This window comes from Sciurus vulgaris (assembly GCF_902686455.1).
Source record: "Sciurus vulgaris genome assembly, chromosome: 11".
NCBI lineage: Eukaryota > Metazoa > Chordata > Mammalia > Rodentia > Sciuridae > Sciurus > Sciurus vulgaris.
The window spans coordinates 28,647,483-28,662,675 of NC_136472.1; the positions used below are offsets into that span (position 1 = coordinate 28,647,483).

The 15,193-nt window shown below is 60.6% G+C and overlaps 1 protein-coding gene across 2 annotated transcripts in view; it reads right to left on the reverse strand.

Annotated features, from left to right (window-relative positions):
- TSPAN18 (tetraspanin 18) overlaps positions 1 to 15,193 on the reverse strand; it is a 116,951-nt gene that overhangs the window by 31,574 nt on the left and 70,184 nt on the right. The window contains exon 2 of one of the 2 annotated variants that reach the window (XM_079103050.1): positions 14,310 to 14,423. The exons of the other annotated variant lie outside the window; for it this stretch is intronic. The gene's annotated coding sequence lies outside the window, so the exon portion shown is untranslated. The remainder of the gene's footprint in view (positions 1 to 14,309; positions 14,424 to 15,193) is intronic. 2 annotated transcript variants of the gene reach the window in all.

Here is a 15,193-nt window from a genome sequence, read left to right on the forward strand (position 1 = left end):
GGAAAAGCCCTACTGGCTTTCCAAGGCCAACGTGCCAATGAAGTGGACTCGAGGCCAAACTGAGTCCAAGCAGAGGCGACGGGCCAGGGCCTGGTGTGAATCCTCGGCCACCTCCCTCCTGGGTGCCTCAGCGGGGCTGAAGGGCACAGGTGGACCGAGCTGGACAGCTGGCGCGCTCAGGCGGCGGAGCCCTGGAGGGTGACTGCTGGGCTCACGGATGAGGCCATGCGTGGAGGCCCTGGGGGCGGGAGGCCGTGGAGCCTGCTGGGCCCCCGTTGGCCGGTTCCCTGGCAGCACCGAGGTCACCTTCTCCCCCCAGGGTGGCACTTCCCTGCCTCCATCGCTGAAGCTCGGAGAATCCCCTCCTCCTCAGGGCTCTGTCCCCACCCTGGGGCCACCCCTGTCGGCTGCTTCTGGAGGGACCGTCTGAGGCAGCTGTGGAGAGTCGGGGTGGCTGGGTCTGAGCAGCCGGCCTGGGAGGGGCCCTTCAGCTGTGGGACAGCTCACCAGGACAGGCCCTGGCCGGGGACACTGTTCCAGAGAAACAACCCACGGCGAGCCGTGTGCAGATACGGCTCTCCCAGCTTGGCGGCCTGTGCGGCCCTGCGTCACCCTCCCTGTCTTCGTCACGAGCGCTGAGGCTCGGGCTGCCCTGGTCTGATGTGCTTTGTCACCCGGACAAAGGAGGCAAGGACTGGGGAGGTGCTGGGCCCTCTAGGAGGCAAGCCCTGTGGGAGGGCCCGGGGGCACTGAGGGTCAAGGTGGTCCCCTGAGAGCTAGTTGTGATGATGCCTGGGTCTGAACCTTTGTGTCCTCTGGCTTCCCATCGGAGCTGTGACCCCTTCCTGCCTGGCTCGTGAGCTCCTCTCTGACCACTGTCCTCCCCTTCCTCTTCCTCGGGCCCCAGCTGCCTGCACCCTGTGAGCACCTTCGGACGGAGCTCAGGGCCTTTGCACCTGCTGCTCCTTCAGCCTGGGATGCTCTAATCCCTCCCCCTGATCAACTTCCTCACTGAGACCTTCCCTGACTCCTTCCCTGGTCCCTCTCGCAGGCACCGTGTCCCCTTGGAGTCCACACTCTCCCCAACAATGCTTTCTTTCTGTCATTTATCTTCTCTCCCTTCTCCCGAATGTCAGAGGGTGGGGCTTTTCTATCTGGATCAAAGCGGAATCCCAGTGTCCAGTACAGTGTGTGTTACATAGTGACAGCTCAGGGGATGTTTGGGGAAGGGAGGACGGAAAGAAAGAGGAGGGAGCGAGCGGGGAGGACGGTATCTCTGCCTGGCTCCCTTCGCCCTCTTCTGATTTGCCCTTGCTAAGACCCTCCTGGAAGATGCAGGACAAGCTTCACGGGAGCAGGGGCCTAAAAGGTGAGTCCCCTGCTGGAAATGATTTAGAATTTCCAGATGTCAGTAGCAGAGGATTGTACCAAGTGTGGGACCCTGTGACACTGGCCCTGGCAGGTGTCATTACCATTTCCCTTGGGCACCAGAGAGGTTCAGTGGCTGGCCCAATGTCACACAGCATGGAAGTGGCGGGGCCATTATCTGGTGACAGAGAACCTCACACATTTTCCTTCCTTGGTGTCTGGAACGGCTATGCGGGGGAAAACACCTTCCCTCCAAATTTCTGGAAATCTGAGAAGAGAGCAGGAGAGCAAATTGCCTCTAAATGTGCTTTGTCTCACACATTCCTGCAAAAAAAATTGTTTTGTATTTTTTGCTTCAAAATATATCCGCGGTTGTCTTAATATTAAAATAAGGTGCCGTCTTCCACATCTCTAAGAGCATCAGTATTCCAGTAGGATGCACAGGGCCAATCCGGAGACCCTGAGCCCCGGGATTTGGGGAGAAGGACCCCAGGCGGTGAGGCACCTAACCTCAGTCTAAAGAGCACCGCCCTGTGTCCAGTCCCCTAGCATGGCCTCAGCAGCCAGAGCCACTCTCGACTGTCACGAATGTCCACTCCAGCGCCTCACCCCCTCCCTCCCGCCTGCAAGGTCCTGAGGCAGCCCCTCCCCCACCCAGGACAGCGTGGACCCAGGAGCAGGGAGCGGCTGGATCTCAAGGCCCTGCAGTCTGACTGGGCACACTGGGGACAGGGGCCTCTGCCTGCTGGGAAAGAGAATGGCATTGTCCTCTCTCAGCCCGCCAGCCAGCCTGGCCTGCCCTGGATCGGAGCAAGGAATACTGGACCTGGTTTAACTCGGGCCAGGCACCGGGGCTTTGGGGCGGGGCTGCAGGGTACCTCTTAGGGGGGCGGGGGCTGTCGGGGGCGTGGCCCACGTGCTGCCTGGTTTCAGGTGCTTTGCGGAGGGATGTCTTCATCCGGGCGGACAGGCTGGAAGTCTGCTGTGCTGCTGCGTGTGTGGGAGTGCCCAGGGGACATGGGACAAGCGGGACATCAGCCTGTGTCCCACCGCAAGGTACAGGACCCAGGAGCAGGGGATGGAACAGAGGGAGCCAGCTGCGGGACTCCCAGAGGTGGAGCAGGGTGTAGCTTCCATCAGCAGTGCCGGGTCGGGTCGGGCCGGGGCAGGCCACCGAGCTCCGCCCCGCCCAGCGTCCAGCCTTGGGCAGGCCAACACATCAGCTTTCCACGGCTGGTCCCCCGCCCCATCGGGTTAACTAGGAGGCTGGGAATCTCCACACGCCCCAGTGGTGGGGAGCAGACTCTCAGGGTGCAGGGAGGGGCGCCAGGCCTGTGTCCCTGTCCAAGGTGATGGTGTCACAGAGACCGGCTCATGCTCCTACCCACTGCCCAGGACGACAGTCTAGAGGGCTGCGGGCGATTTGCTGGGGGATTTGCTGGCCTCAGGAGCCAAGGAACGGATGGAGGCCCCAGGAACCTGGGGACAGTCCCTCCATGCCATGACTCCGGCCACCTTCCCAGCCACCTGGTCCCGCTCCTCGTCAACAGCCGGTAGGTGAATGGTTACAGGCAGCGCCACAGAACCGGCACTAGCTCGCTGTGACTTAGTGTCACCAGCCTCTCCCCCAGATGCCATATCTGCAGCCAGACAGCAGAGGAAACCAGTCAAGCCATTATGAGGCCCCTGAGCTGCATGGCGGCAGGACGGCCACCTTCGCCAGCGCTCTGCTTCCCACGTGCTCATCCACGCACACGGAGACCCTCCCCCAGGGCCTCCCGGCCACGGAGGCTCAGCAGCCCCTCTGCCCAGCAGCCCCTGCAGGCTCCGGGAGGCCCGGGAGGAGGTGCCCAGGGTCCCTGTGCCTGCCCAGTGGACCCTGCCTTGTGACCGTGCCAGCCCCGCCCCAGGGTCCCTGTCCATCTCTCTAGGGCCTGATCCCAGCCCTGCTTCCAGAAGACAGGTCTTTGTTCTTTCCCGTCTGCCTGGAGTGGGGATATTTCATATGTCAGTGTTCCTAAAAACATTTTCTTACTCACATTAAAAAGGCCTGAAATCCTAGCGACTCAGGAGGCTGAGGCAGGAGGATCGCAAGTTCAAGACCAGCCTCAGCAACTGAGCGAGGCCCTAAGCAACTTAGGGAGACCCTGTCTCAAAAATAGAAATAAAAAGGGCTGGGACGTGGCTCAGTGGTTAAGCACCCCTGGGCTCAATCCCCCAGGCCCCCACATAGAACACCACCAATAAAAAGAGCTGAAACGGCACCCCAGCGTAGCTGCCTGCCGGTGACCTTGGTTCTTCTGGTGATCGCTCTCCTTTTAAACAGGCACACGTATATTCATGCAATTAAAGCAAGCCCTGGTGAAAGGGCCACTTAAACCCCACTCTGAGGCTGCGGCCTGGAACGCCTGTCCCCCTTCGTCCCTCTGGAGAACTCCTCATGCCACAGACCCAGCTTGACGTCTCCTCTGCTGCGAGGCCACCTGAGGGGCCCCAGTCCGGCAGTGGTCCCTGAGGTTCAGTCCAATGCATCATTTTAGAGATAAGATGAGGCTCAGAGAGGGGCCAGTGGTCTCCCCAGGCCACACAGCAACGCCATCGTGGCAAAAACTGCACTGAGACCCTGGGGAGGTCGGTGCTTCGCTGCTGAGGCTCTGCGCTGTCCCCTGCAGTCAGAGGCCGCCTGACCCCTCGTCCTCCCAGGAGTGATCAGCCCAGGGTGAGAGCCAGGCTCCTGAGCTGGGTGGAGACCCCTGGAGGGAGGCGCGGAAAGCACCTCGAGCTGCCCGGTTTCACCCTCCAGCCGAATGCAGACCCGGCTTCTCTGTCCACCGAAAGGCCAGTGGCCCAGAGAAACTGGACGCCACCGCTGGTGGCTGACTGAACTCAGAGTCCTGCATGGACAACACTGGGGCAAAGCCCAGTGGGGCCTGGCATCGGGCAGGGCGTCGAGCTGCAACTCCGGGCTCCCCAGCCGGCCACGTCCTCACTGGGCACACGCGGGCTGTGCGGGGTCGGCTGCGGGGGCCTCTCGGCACGGAGCTGCCTCCCCCGTTGCAGCAGAGACGGAGTACGGGGCCGAGGGCTGAGCTCATCGCCAGGTGGGCGGGTTGCTGGGCTCCCCCATCTCTCCGGCACCGTCTCTGTTCTCCTCCACCACTTCCTTTGAACCGTGTGCAGCACCGTGTCTTGTTTGCACCCCGACCCTCATCCCGAGCAGCTTTGAAAAAAAGCCACTAAAAGGGAGAGACCTCCCTCCAGCAGGTCCCTGGATCGTCCTCAGACGGAACTAGGAGTGGGTCCCGTGCAGCCAGCCCTGCCTGAAGGACAAAGATGTCCCCGCCCTGCCCCACCAGGTGCCAGCAGGCCGTCCGTTCTCTGGCTGGCTCCTTTCCTCGGTGTCCTTTTTCTGCTGTGGGGACTTCCAGAAGGAAACCTGGTGACAGGGCTGATGGGGACAAGCCTGGGCGGGATCCTTGCTCTGTGACCTGAGACAACTGAGTTGCCTGCTCTGTGCTCCTGCTTGTCTGTAACCTGGGCTGAGGCGGCGCTGTCTCCTGGTGTGGGAGGAGGGCAACCCCGAGCAGTGTGGTGGCGGCAGTGGTGGCACAGGTGGCTCCCCAGGGCGGAGGAGGGAGGGTCGCTCAGAGGCAGCAGTGCAGAGGGCGGTCCTCTCGAGAACCACCCTCCTTGCAGCCAGGACTCCTCGCGGCCACGGGGTGGCAGGAAGCTGAGGGAAGGATGGCTGCTCCACATCTGCCGGGTCGCGCCCTCTGCCGTGACTTCCCTGCGGGGAGGGGCAGGCCCCCGTTCTCCCGCTTGGCCTAGGGCTCCCCACCTCCTTGGCCACTGTGGGGACAGCACAGCAGGTGATAGCGTCACCTCTGTTCTGCAGGTGCGAGGCCCAGGCTGGGGCAGGCAAAGTGACCCAGCTGGCCTGGCATAGTGGCTGGGAATCCAGCTGGGCCAGTCCGGGAGGGTCCAGCTCAGAGGGGCCCTGGGGGGTGGTGCTGCCACAGCCGTAGGCAGGTGTGCCAGCTGGGCTCGGGCCACCTCTGCTGCCGGGGCTGCCAGGTGCTGTGCCCCGTACCCAGGCAACAGGCCCGTCCTGTCCTCCTGGTCACACACCAGCAGGTCAGGACAGCACCCTGCAGACAGCCCGCGGTGGCTGAGTCTCAGCTTCCAGAAAAGAAATCAACTTCACGGGTCCAGACTCCTGGGTCCCCTGGCCTGGGGCAGGTGGTGCAGCCACATCCCAGTCCCCCTCCTGCTGGAGCTTGGAATGCCCCTGGGGCACTGTCCCCTCAGCCGCTGTCCTTTCCCTGAGGAGGGTCGCGTCTGCTGAGTCTGAACGCGCCTCTCTTTGCAGCCATCAGAACAGGGCAGGTCGCAGGACTTCAGCCCCCTGAAGGTCCCCGGGCTCCGGAGTGTGCGAGACCCCCGGCTCTGGCTGCAGTTTCCTTGTCCTGCTGGTGGCTGGGCTCCACACCGGCGGGCTCTCTAGAGGCCCTGGCTAAACAGGGGCCCTGGTTCTGGAAGAGCCCGCACCACTGCCCCACTCCCTGGATGTGCCCGGCGGCCCCCAAAGGCCGGGAGGGAGGCTGGGTCTCGAGGAAGGGCTGGGTCAGGCTGGGCTGGGGCTTCCTCGGCCACCTCTGCTCCATGGGGCTCCCCAAACTAGTGCAGAGGTGGGCAGGCCGGGCCTTCTGGACGTGTGACACAGCCTCCACCTGGCCTTGGCCTCTGGCCCCACACAGCCTCCACCTGCTCCTGGAGCGGGGTGCATTCTTGGGGTGTATGCTGGCCCAGGACTCGAACAGCAGCTGGTATTTTAGTCTCCCGCACCCCAAAGAAAGTCAAGGGGAGTCTGGGGGTGGGAAGTCGAGTGTGCAGAGACTGGTAACTGGGGTCACTGAAGCCTTCCCACAGAGACGGACAGGAGATGATGCCTGGGCTCCATCCTTCAATCAGCTCCCTTGAGGGGACATTCCAGCAACAGGTCAGGGCTCCTCGTGACCCAGAGTGTCCCAGGGCACCTGCCTTCTTTCCCCTGCTCACCTACAGCCTAGGCCTATCCCCTGCTGGAGGCCTGAGTCCAGACTCAGCTCGCCCCCAAAGAACCCCCATGCCTGCTGGGAGAGGCTGCCCGCCCCTCTGCAGACACCTCTCCTGGCGGCACAAAGGCCTATTGATTACCCTCCCCCAGCCCACCCGGCACCCCGTCCTGGAATTCCTCGGCTCCATCATGCCCCCGGGACTTTGCACGGCTGAGCCCTCTGCCAGGAATCCCCTCCCCTCCCCCAGCGCACACACAGCCCTCTTTGTCCACCTTTGCGTCACTGGGAGCACAGCCCTCTCCCTTCCCTGCGTGGCTCCATCCCCCTCCTGGGCTGCCCAGCGTGTTAGACACGGTGTCGCCTGCCTTTGTCCTCGGTGGTCTCCAATGGGAGTGGGGAGCAGCGTCTCCCGCAGGCCTTGTCAAAACCCAGCCCCAGGCTCTGCTCTCCCAGGTCTGGGCCGGGGCTTCTGAGAATCAGCCTTTCCCACAGGCTCCCAGGAGCCGCGGCCACTGCGCTGAGGTCCACGTGGGGTGGGCTGTCCGTCTGGCCTCTCCCGAGGTGGTGGCGAGGCTCAGGTCCCTCGCCTTGGGGACAGAGGACAGTCGGCCACCGTCTGGCCTTGGAATCTCCAGGGGCACGAGCTGGCGCCCTGAAGGTGCAGGGGAGCAGCCCCCGGGGGCGGGGAGGAGGCCAAGGCCTGCGGGGACAGAGAGTGTCTCTGGAGATCGGTGAGGAGGATGGGATTCGGGGGACCCAAAGTCAGGAGCTCAGGTGCCCTGCTCCCAGAACAGCCTCCCAGAGGACTTGGACGGGGGGACCTTGAGGTACGCGAGAGCTGGGAGTCCAGGTGCCCAAACCCAGGGCCTTGTGACCACAGGCCACGCCGTGCCCTGGTTGGCACAGAAACAGCTGCTGACTCTCCACCTTGACCTGACCCCAGGATGGCAGAGGAGCCTGTCTGTGGGGTCCCTTCCCAAAGGTTTTGGGTCACAAGGCCACCAGGCTCCTGTGACATCTGTGAGGACAAGATGTCCCCCGTCCCACGTAACCTACCAGGACCAAGGAGGCTGGGGCTGCACAGAGCCGTGGGGCCCTGTGACAGAGGAGGGCTGGTGTGTGGCCAGACGTAGTGCTGGGAGCGTGGCACTCCCGGCCTGGCCTGAATACGGCTCAGCTCTGGCCACTCCCTCCCCGGTCCTCTGGGACCCCAGAGAGCACTGGAGACCCTCAGGACTCAGAGCCAACAGTGGCCGGAAGCCAGGCTGCCTCTGTCCAGTGGTACCACGTGGGTACCAGCCTTGGGACTTCTGATGTGGCCAGCAATCTGTCCAGGCTCCTGTCCCCTCCTGACTGAGCCCCCGTCTGCTGCCCTTAAGGAGAAAAACAAAGGCTCCGAGTTCCAGTTCATCTGGGGACGCTGCATATTCAAAGCGTCTCAGGGAGCTGGAGAGATGGAGTTGGGGTGGAATGCGGGGAGGGGCATTTGCTGTGTAATTTAAATCCTTCCAGATCATTTGAATTGTTAAAGACCATGTATTCCTCCGGTAATAACTTTTTAAAATAATTTTTGTCTTTAAACGGCAAAGCAATCAGCCAAACTCCATTTGCAAGAGAGAAGTTGATGCAACAAATAGCTTCAGGGGATCATTAACCGCACCATCTCGTCCTTCCCTGAGCTGCAGTGGCCCACGGCATGGCTTAACACCCATTATTTAATTTAGGGCTCATGGCAGCTCTATGAGTTGGATGCTATTAGTGCCACCATCTCCTAGATGAGAAAATGAAATTTGCGGGAGACTAAATAACAAGCCCAAGGTCATCCTGCCTTGAGCTGGGGCTTGGACTCCCGCCTGCCAGGCAGCCAGCTCCGCCTGTTGATCAGGGCACACACCAGGCCTCTGAACTGACACAGAATGACAAGCTCCAAGGCCATGGTCCTAAGTCCATTCCGCTACTTGAAAACTACTGATATCCCCAGGAGCCTAAATCAAATTGTCACGGGGACACAGACCAAGAGATTGGTGTCTGTAGCCACACTGGCTGAGGGTCAGGAAGCGTGGAGTGCCCCAGCCCGTCCGCCTGTCCATCCATTCACCAGCCACTGATTGACAGCCCCACACGCGGGGCTCCGCTCCAAGCCGGGGATCAGAGAGGGCGAAATGCCCACAGCCCCAGCAAAGGCAGGGTCAGCAGGCTGGACGGGACCCCGGCACTGCCAACTGCAGACTCGGTATTCTTCAGCACGCCCAAACCCCTGCGAATCAGGGTCCCCTGCCAGGACTACACACGGAGCAGGACCCTTCTCCCTCCCCAGAGCACCTCTGCGTCCCGAATGCCGAGGAGGGACCAATGCTCCGTATGTCCCAGCAATTGTGGTGGGTCCTCCAGCATTGCAGCTAGGCCTTCCGCCCAGGAAGGCAGGAGGGGCTCGGGAAAGCTCTAGAAGCTGCTGGAAGCATGGGTGGGATTTCTGGCCGAGGATCCAGCCTGCAGACCTGAGCGGGTGATAGCGGGGCACCTGGCGCCCTACGCAATAAGACCCCATTTGGGAGTTCCACGCCCATTTGGGGACGGCAGGGGCCAGGCCGTGTGGCTCCCTGACCATCACCAGGTTAGCTGGGACAGGGCCGCCAGGCACCTGCACACCCTGACCACCTGGGCTGCCTCTGACTGTTACGGAGTTGCGGTCCACATTACAGCACCAGTAGCACCGGCTCAGGGCGGATGCTGGACGGGCGCTGTCCATCCCTGTTCTCATTTAATTTTCCCATTTACTCTTCACCTGATGCTCTGAGGTATTGCCTGTTACTGTCCCCGATTTATAGATGAGAAAACCGAGGCTCAGGGCTAAGGCTAAGCAGAGCTGGGATGTGAAGCCAGGTCTGACCCGGAGCAGGATGGTTGAAGCTGGCAGGGGCCTCGCCCTTCATGGGACAAGTGACAAATTATAGGACAGGGAGGACGCGGTGGAGCATGGGTGGGACAAGGAGCCATGTGTCCCAGGGTCCTCTGCAATGCCTGCTGCTCACGATGCGCAACGTGAAATGGAAAGATGGAAAAGCCACGGGAATTCTGAGTCCCTCCACTGCCTCCCGCTCTTCTCAAGGGCCTGGCCCCCCTCCTTCCCTGGAGGAGGAGGAAGAGGAGTCGCTCAACGCCAGCCCTGCTCCAGTCTAAGGCTGCCAACCCGAGGCTGCAGGAAGGACAGGGGCTGCCAGGGTACCCGTTCCCGCCTGGCACGTCTGCCCCTCGGGCTCCATCCTGATTTATCACCCCGCCCCTGGGAATGACACCTTCTAGCCTCTGATTCCTGAGCCTCCTTCCCATCTCTGCCCTGCGCCCCTGGTTCTTTATTTTGGGTGAGGGTTCCCCTTGGTCACAGGCTGGGGGCTCTCAGCCCTGGTCCCCAAGTTGCCTCGGGAGTGCGGCAGAAAGAATGAGAAAGGATGGGAAGCCACGCCTGCCCTTCTGTGTGTGCAGGGCGCGCCCCTAGCCAGGTCTGTGTGCGGCTGGCCAGGAGCAGCCCCTGCCGCTCCCCAGGAGCAGCGCCAGCTGCATCTTAGACTGAGTCCTAGAGGGTGAGGACCAAGTCATTCTATTATTTCTGCAGGCGCAGGTGCAGGCTTTTGAAATTGTGCAAAATAGTTAACTCACAAATGTCCCCCATGGAGGGCTTCACACTGAGGGCTCCCCTGGATGGGGAGCTGGGGACAAGACAAGGGAGGGTCCTGCCCGCTGGGATCTCCCAGGGGCAGGGACCTTTGCAATTTGCTCACTGTAATTTCCAGCATGTAGAACCACCAGACACGCAGGCAGTGGGCGTCCCCGGTGGCTGACTGCACGAGAGCCCTCCCTGACCCAGGAGGCTGAGCGCACCATATAAGGTAGGGTGGCGCTGACCGCGGAGCCGGTCTGCGTGGTGACTCAGACCTGAGGAGTCCACAGGCGAGACAGAGCACAGGAGCCCCGGGGGAGGGCCAAGAGGTTTGCAGTCAGCCAAAACCAAGCAAGGGGCAGATTTTAAAAAGCACGTGGCCACTTTGCCTGGGAGCAACGTTCTAAGCTGTGGGTTTGCTTCATCGCTTTCTGCAAAGCAATCTTTTGTCCTAATGAAATAAGCTGCACGGTAAATGCATAACAGACCTGCCGCCGGGACATCAGCCTGCCCGCAAGGTTGGCCAGCTCCAGCGGGGACGGCGCCCTTCTCCTCCCCTGGACTGCGCAGAAGCAAGGCTGGGGCTGGTCCCCGGGAAAGGGGTCTTAGCTGAGAGGCCATGGAGGCCAAGTAAGCCCTAAGGAGTCTGCAGGAATCTCCCGGGTGAAGGAGCGGCAGGGAGACAGGGAGGGAAAGGGGCGCCAGGGTGGCCGCTAGGGCGCGCAGGACCGTCGGGGAAAAGGGCTTTCTGGGCAGTCCTTTAGAAAGTCAGGCACCACCCGTGGACAGGCTGATACCTAGTGCGGGCAGTGAACGCGGGCTTTTTCTCTTTGTTCTGCAGGGCTGGGGGTCTGCAGTGCAGGCCGGGCCAGTGCTCTGCCGCTGAGTCCCCGCAGCTAGGTCAAGCTTTTAGATTCACCAAAATGAAGCACCTGTCCTGGGAAGGCCAACCGGGTCCCATGAACCACAGGAAGGGGGACAAGTCAGGGCCCCCGCTGCTTCACGCCCGCCCCGCCACGGTGCCGCAGGGAACCCCTGTGACTTCTCCTGCCCAGCGCTGCGCCTTCCTCCTGGTGAAAGAGGCCTGGGTTTCCCTTCGAGGAACCTCCCCCGCGCACTTGGGCCAGCGGATTCCCTGCGACCAGCGCCCCATCACTACCAGCCACTCCCCCACCACAAGCCTGCCAATCAGCGCAGCAGCCTGCAGGCTTCGCTGATTGGTCAGGGATGGTCATGTGACCACGCAGCCAATGAGCTTCGACTCTGAGACTGTGGCTGAACTCCTGGGGACAGGCAGCTCCCCTCCGCTGGACTTGAGGGCAGCGCAGCCGGCCGTCCGGAGCTGGGGCCTCTGCTGCTGCCTCACGGGATGCCCACCTGGGGACTGACGCCCACCGGAGGGAAGCAGGAACACCGATGTGGTGTGACACCCGCGACGGGCATCCGCCCCCAATTCAGCACCGACTGGACACCAGTAAACAGGCCCTAGATCGCCCGTGTATTGGACGCCAATGAAAACCCCACACGTGGTCGGCCTCACTGAACCCGAGGGAGTCGCTTCCCAGTGACAGCAGCCTGGGCCTGCCCCTCCCCATCGCTGCAGCCCACTCTTACTTGGGAACATCGTTGGCTCTGTTTTTTAAAAGATATATATTATTTATTATTATTTTATTTATATTATTTATTTTTAAGTGGTATAATAAATAGTTGTACATATTCACGGGGGACAGGTATTCAACATGTAGCAATCAGATCTGGGCAGGTGGCATCTTGAACACATCACCCCAGACATCACCATTTCTCTATGTTAGAAAGAGTCAAAATCGGGCCTACCAGCTATTGTGACATATGCAATCAATTGTCGACACCCAGAGTCACACATATTTGACAAAAGGACTCGGGCAGTAATTCACTATTTTGTACAAAGTACTTTGACATTCTGCAGGCAACTCCAGAGGTTGTGAAACTCTCACCTTTTCATTAGGCATATTTTCTTTTTCCTTTTCCTTTAAAAAAAAAGTATTTATTTTGAGGCAGGACCTCCCTTAGTTGCCCAGGACTTGCTGTCCTCCTGCCTCAGTCCCCTGAGACACCCTGGTTCTTGCTGACCTGGGCACAGCTTTCTCCTTCCCCACTTGGGCCTGGGGACTCTTGGCCCCTGGGACTGTGCCGGGGCCAGCCAGACTGGAAGTCCACCCGGCTCCCAGCTGCTGGGCCCCCTTGGGAGTGCTTCTGGGTGACGAGTGAGCCCCTGCAGCCCTGCTGAGACTCTCTCATCTGTCCCTATTCCTACTGCCCTGAACGTGGACCTTGGGAGGAGACAGGCATTACCATGAGCGTTCCTGGGGTCCTGGAATCCAGCTGCTCCTGAACTCGGGGCAGGAGGGGTCCCCCAGGGCTTTGGCTCTGTCTCAGGGAGACCAGCCACGGGCAGGGCTGCAGTGGGTGTGGGACAATCGTGGGTGCTGATGCCGAGCGGGCCATGGAAAGTTCCTGGGCCTCTGACCTGTGACGCCGACTTTAAAACAGGGATGGCACCACGGTGCCCCTGGGAGCAGAGCTGAAATCTACAACGCTGACAGCGAGGACGGCCGGCAGGGTGTGTGACCACGGGAAGCCTCGTCCACGCTGGTGGGAACACAGAGTGGGACAGCCACTCTGGAGGACAGAGCGGCAGGCTCTGAGGAAGGTAGTTAGTCCTGCCGTGCCACCCAGCAGCTGTGAGCCTCCTGGGCACTGGCTCAGGTAAGCTGAAAACTTAGGTCCACACCAAAAAGGTTGCCAACAAATGCTTATAGCCGCTCTGTTCAGAATTGCCAAACAGGAAGGCACTACCAGGTCCTGCAGTGAGCCAGCAGCCCAACAACCGCTGCGCATGCAATGGGGGGCTGTCCAGCAGGGCACAGAGGCGCACGTCTGTAATCCCAGCAGATCGGGAGGCTGAGGCAGGAGGATTGCAAGTTTGAGGCCAGCCTCAGCTGCTTAGTGAGGCCCTAAGTAGCTTAGCAAGACGAACCGTAGCTCAGTGGTTAAGAGCCCCTGGGTTCAGACCCCTGTACCAAAAACCAAACCAAACAAAAACACAAAAACGAACTATCACGCACAGAAAGGCAGAGGGACCTGGCGTGCAGGAAGCCTGTCCCAAAGGCTGTACACCACGCAGCTCCAACCATGTAGACCAGGCAAAACGAGTGGCAGTAAAAACCAGTGCCGGGGACCGTGGAAGACCGATGAAGAACCAGGACCTTCCCGCCCAGCCAGGCGAGGGGCCCAGGATTCACCTCCCTTCTCCATGGAAGGGGAGTGTCCTCGGGCAGCCGGTCACTAGCAGATGGATGGCTCCCGTGCTCAGCCTCTCTGGCGGCGGGGACACACAGGACCACATCCCACCACTGGGAGGTGACAGACGCACCAGCTTAGAAGGAGGCAGCACCTCTCCTCTGCCAACACCCCTCCCCCGATGACCAGGCTGGGGACCCACGGCGGGTCACCTGGACATGAGGGTGGAGCTGTAGACGGAAGGAACCTGGGTCCCAGTGTTTGCTTAAAAGAATCGCTTACTCGGGCTTTTACTTAGAGAAAAATTTCCCTCTCAGTTGCTTAAGAAACTGTTATTTTGGGTTTTGTTTCAGACAAAGGATCTCTTAGGGCCAGGCACCTTCAAGGACTGGTCTAAGGATTCTGTAGAGCACAGGGAGACCCCTCCCTCCCTCACTCACTCAGCAGTTAGCAGCCAGCTCCCGGGGCTGGGGATTCAACTAAGAATGAGGCAGCTTCCTGCCCTCAGGAGTCCACAGCCTAACCAGGAGCAGGGCCATGATGTGAGCAGGCATTCATTACGGATCGCCAGCTGTGTGGGAATATGACTGGGAGCAGCCACTGCTTCCTGGGTCTCCGCCTGCTGTCAGCCCAGATCTAAGCTCTTATCCGTCCTCCTAGCTTTAACACAGACACAGGTGGAGGTCCTTCCCTCCTAATTTGACTAATGAGGAAGATGAGACACCGAGAGGTTGGGGAACCTGTCCCAGGACACACAGCAGTAATTGGTGGTTCCCAGATTTGAGCCTAGGTCTAACAGACCTCAGAGCCTTAATCTCTGGGTCCTCCTGAGAACAGGGAATAAAACGGGGCCGTGACAGAGGATGGCACTGTGCCCTGCTGGTGGTCACGCTTACTGGCAACAAAAGTAGCATATACCCCCTGGCCGACAAACCTGAGGTCCTTACCCGGGTAATGGCTCTGGGAAGTCTTCGAAAGGGTTGTGCCCGCGTTTCCAGAAACCTTCCGGAGCAGCTCTGCGGGTGGGCTCAGAGCTCGGTTCCAGCAGGCTCGAGGTGCACCTGTTGGGAGAAGCAGATGCAGCCATGACTGCCTGGATGGGTCCCCTCACCGCCCGGCTCTGCCTGTGTGCCATGCTCCGGGGCCAGAGGAGGCTGAGGGAGGAGGCAAAGACCGCAGGCGGCTGGGGTCTGCCGTGGGAGGTGGATCCCACCACGTGGGTCCCTGCTGACGCAGCCGGAAACAATCCTAAGACATAAAGGCAGGCACGAGCCCGAGTGTGCATGTCCCGAGTGGAAACGCAAGTGTCACACCCACCGCACGGAGCAAAGTGCCCTCCAGAGGTAGAGGCTCAGAAAACGCTTCACGATCAGCTTTGATGTGAAACACGACTCTTCACGTCCGAGGGTGTGGGAGGAAAGGTCGCAGGTCTGAGCCCATGGGAGAAAAGTCCCTTCCTCCTGTCAACCTGGAATGCTCCAGCTGGCCAAACCAATGCCTTTTTCTACCAATGAGACTGATACCCAGAGAGGGGTAGTGACTTGCCCAAAGTCACACAGCAACTTGGTTGCAGAACAAAGCCTGATCTGGGTCTCTCATGCATGGCGGGTGCTCTGGCCAGGGTAGTGCCCTTCTTTGCAGTTGTCAGACTGGTAACCCCTGGAGGAGCCCCAGACTCAGGAGCCTGCCAAGTGCTAGCGGGTGAATGCCCATCGCCCCTATCCTGCGGCCACGGCTGTGTTCAAGCGCAGGCCAGGTGTGGGAGGCGGTGTCCACAGCGGTCAGGAGTGTGTCTGCAGAGGCGGGTGGCCCTCAGTCACGTGCGGGGCCC